Here is a 3,805-nt window from a genome sequence, read left to right as displayed (position 1 = left end):
AAAAAATCAATAAAATATATAAAAAAAAAAAAAAAAGAGAGAAATAAAAATGAGCCTGCCCGTGTGGCTCATTGGTTGAGCATCAACCTATGAACCAGGAGATCATGATTCAATTCCTGGTCAGGGCACATGCCTGGGTTGCAGGCTTGATCCCTTAATCCCTAGTAGGAGGTATGGCAGCCGATCAATGATTGGTTCTCTCTCATCAGTGATGTTTCTTTTCTTTCTTTTTTTTTTTTTTTTTTTTTTTTGAGAAAGTAGTAAGGAATTTTATTGTCAAAACAAGTAAGAGATACGAGCTTAACAGAAGACACAACAAATTAATTGTTCTCATCCTTTGAGATGCCAGGGCCTCTCTGTGGAAGGCTCAGCCCAGCTCCCTATGTAGACACGATCCCTCCAAAGCAAGCACAGCAGGGATCTGAGAGTGTTCAGGACAAGGTGAGGAGAGGAGAATGAACAGGTGCTTTCCCTGGTTCCTGTCCCCGTGAGCTCTGCACTTACACAGGCCTGAGGCTTACTGGGGGCAATGGTTGCCAATAGAAACTTTTTTCATCCTTCCACCATGTGGCTCTTAGAAAAAGTTGCAGGTCCTGGTGACACCTGTTTCATGTGAATGTCTGGACTAGAATCTACATCTAGTTACCACCATCTTTATTTTTAAAAACTTTAACATCCATTATCTATACCAAAGCAGTAGGCTAAATTTTCTCCCTTAGAAACTTTTCTACCAAATTGGAGTTAACTTAATCTCACTTTAAAGTACAGCAGAGGATATGCAAGACTTGTGTTTATTGACAGGTGAAGAGAAGCCCTGGTCAGCAGAACTGCCAGGAGGCATCACAGTAAGAACCAGCTCTGCCCGAAAGCTATAGCAAGGGCTCTGTCTCCACGCAGGAGAAGGGTCCCTGCCAAGTCTGGCTTTTCTTCGTGCCCAGATCTCAAACGGATCGTAGGTCCCCACACCAACAAGGATGGAGCACACAGCTCCAGCCGTCAAGAGGGCCAAAGACTAGTCAGTGAGCACCCCTATTCCCTGACTTACCCATGCCCTCACTGACCCTGGTCTTTAAAAGAATCAAGAAGTCTTGCTTGGGGAACAACATAAGCATTATCTACCTCATAAGCAAGGATCAAGTTCTTGTCTAGGCTAAATAATGCAAACATAGGTGCTCAGGCCTCCATACATCACCGCTGAGAGTATTCAGTCTAACTTTAAAGCAATGCACAATGGCTTCTTCCACACAAGGACAGGCTTTGCACTAATGTTTCTCAAAAAACAGTTATGTCTCCAGTTCTAGCCTCAGGTTAAGGTTTAAAGAACAAACAAACAAAAAAAAAACAATTCCTATGTCAGAGCCAGGGTAATAAGGAAGTGGGTGCAAGACACACTATTCAGTCATTGGAAGGGAAAGCTCTAGAAGCCGGTGGGTGTGAGCACATTCAAGTCCCGGGGTTTGAGATTATGGGTCCGAGGCGGTTGTTTCTTTCCTTCCATCACTGGGAGGTCCATCTTGGGCGGCTTGAAGGCTGCTGGATCTTCGGCCATTCGTGTGGCCTGCATGCACATCACTTCCATTGGAGAAGGCTTCTGGGCTCCTCTGTAGGGCTGGGTGGCAAAGCCTCCTGAATCAGACTTCTGGAGGGAACTTGGTCCAAAGAGGCTCTATTTATCTGCCGAGTTTCTGTCTTTATCCTCGCTTCCAGAATCCATGGTGCTAAAATGTGGGCCAGGTAAGGCTGTGGACGAGCCAGAAGAGAACCAGCCTCTCAGCTTCTGCTTAGGGGAAGAGTGGGGGGTGCTGCTGGGGGTGGACTGGGCAGAGGCCGGCTGCTTCTCTTCCCTCGTTATCTCTCCACTCTGTAGTTTTAGTTTCAGGCACTTCTGATGGTCTCGAAGCCATTGAAAGACTGGATCCGGGTACTTTTTCTATACGGATTTCAGAGCTGAGTCCCTGCCACCGGAGTGAAATGACGTTTACGCTGCCAGATAGATATTAATGAGGAACATTGTCCAGCTGCTGCGCATTAGCTAAGTTGCTTGGGCAGGGTCCATCCATTCCAGAGAGTGGAGGTGAGGGCCAGGGCCTGGCAGCCGACAGCAGGGTAGTGGGAGGCTTCAGAGGTGAGGATGGGGCGAGGGGGCGGGGGGGTCCCGGGCAAGTCCGGCCGGATGAAGCAGAGGCGAGGCCCCACACAGAACAGCGTCAGAGAGAAGGCCCACTCAGGACCCCAGAGCCTGGGGGAGGGGGGAAGGGAAGGACTGGGCCAAGGCCTTGCAGGAAAGGCCGGGAGCGTGCCCCCTGGCCCGGCGGAGGATGGAGCCCCAGCTCATCAGTGATGTTTCTATCTCCCTCTCCCTCTCCCTTCCTCTCTGGCAGCCGATCAATGATTCTCTCTCATCATTGATATTTCTATCTCCCTCTCCTTAGATGCCTAAGATAGAAAAGAGCTTCATGACAGGTGACAGGTCAGTTGATAAAGACAGAATATTCAATAAATAGCTATGGAGCAATCAACTATTCATATGAAAGATATAATAAAAACTTTAATTCCTATTTCACCCAAATAAAAAAATCAGTTTCAGGTATTTTGGTAATTGAAATGAGGGGAAAGAGAGATAGATACATCAATGATAAGAGAGAATTATTGATCGGCTGCCTCCTGTACACCTCACACTGAGGATCGAGCTCACAAACCGAGGCATATGCCCTGACCAGAAATCGAACTGTGATCTCCTGGTTCATAGGTTGATGCTGAACCACTGAGCCATGCCGGCTGGGCAAAAATATATATTTTTTTTAAAGAAATAAAAATGACAGTGTAAACTAGTAAAATAGAAAGTGAAAATTAGTAAAATAGAAAGAAAGAGAACTTAAACTCAAAAGTTGGTTCTCTGTAAGTCTACGAAAATTGATAAACTTTTGGGAAGAATGATCAAGAAGAAAATGACAGAAGGCTCAAATAAATAATATCGGGAATAAGAAATACTATTAATAAATTCATGCCAATACATTTTAAAACTTAAATAAAATAGATTCCTAGAAAAGTATAATCCACCAAAACTGACTTAAAACGGCTTTTCCTTTAACCATTAAAGAAATTAAATCTATAATTTAAAACCATGTCATAAAGAAGTCACAGGCTCAGTGATTACAAAAGCAAGTTCTAGCTAAATGTTAAGAGCAGGTAATAACAGACTATTCAAACTCTTGCAAAGAATTGAAAGACCAGAATAACCTCCCCACTCATTTCATGAGGAAAATACAGCTTTGATATCAAAATGAGGCAAATATCATATAAAGAAGGAAAATCACTAACCATATGAACCTAGATGCAAAGTCCCCAAACAAATATTTTAGCACGTCAAATGAAGAAATTCTAAAGAAAGATAACACACATGACCAAATTTGGTCTATTCAAGAAATGCCATTGAATTAAATTAGATATTTATTTTCACTATTCATCATTGTAATGTATAAAGTGAGATAAGCCCAGCCAGTGTGACTCAGTGGTTGAACGTTGACCTATGAACCAGGAGGTCACAGGTCAATTCCCAGTCAGGGCACATGCCTAGGTTGTGGGTTCTATCACCAATGTGAGGTGTGTAGGAGGCAGCCTATCAATGATTCTCTCTCATCATTGATGTTTCTATCTCTCTGTCTCTCTCCCTTCCTCTCTGAAATCAATAAAAATAGATTTTAAAAAATAAAAAATTAAAGTGAAATAAATTACTAGAGAGTATGCATAGACATACAAAAAGCTCTTTAAAACTTCAACACTAATAAGTGCTTTTTAAAAACTT

The 3,805-nt window shown here is 43.2% G+C and overlaps 1 pseudogene across 1 annotated transcript; it reads right to left on the bottom strand.

Annotated features, from left to right (window-relative positions):
* Nucleotides 1-1,417: 1,417 nt before the first annotated feature.
* LOC308248774 (putative monooxygenase p33MONOX) lies at nucleotides 1,418-1,714 on the bottom strand (annotated as a pseudogene). The gene has a single exon. The product of its transcript is annotated as a putative monooxygenase p33MONOX (transcript).
* Nucleotides 1,715-3,805: the final 2,091 nt, after the last annotated feature.

Source organism: Plecotus auritus (genome assembly GCF_963455305.1).
Source record: "Plecotus auritus genome assembly, chromosome: 5".
In the NCBI taxonomy this organism is placed as follows: domain Eukaryota; kingdom Metazoa; phylum Chordata; class Mammalia; order Chiroptera; family Vespertilionidae; genus Plecotus; species Plecotus auritus.
The sequence above is the reverse complement of the archived record's forward strand: the minus strand, read 5'-3'. Positions and strand labels throughout refer to the sequence as shown.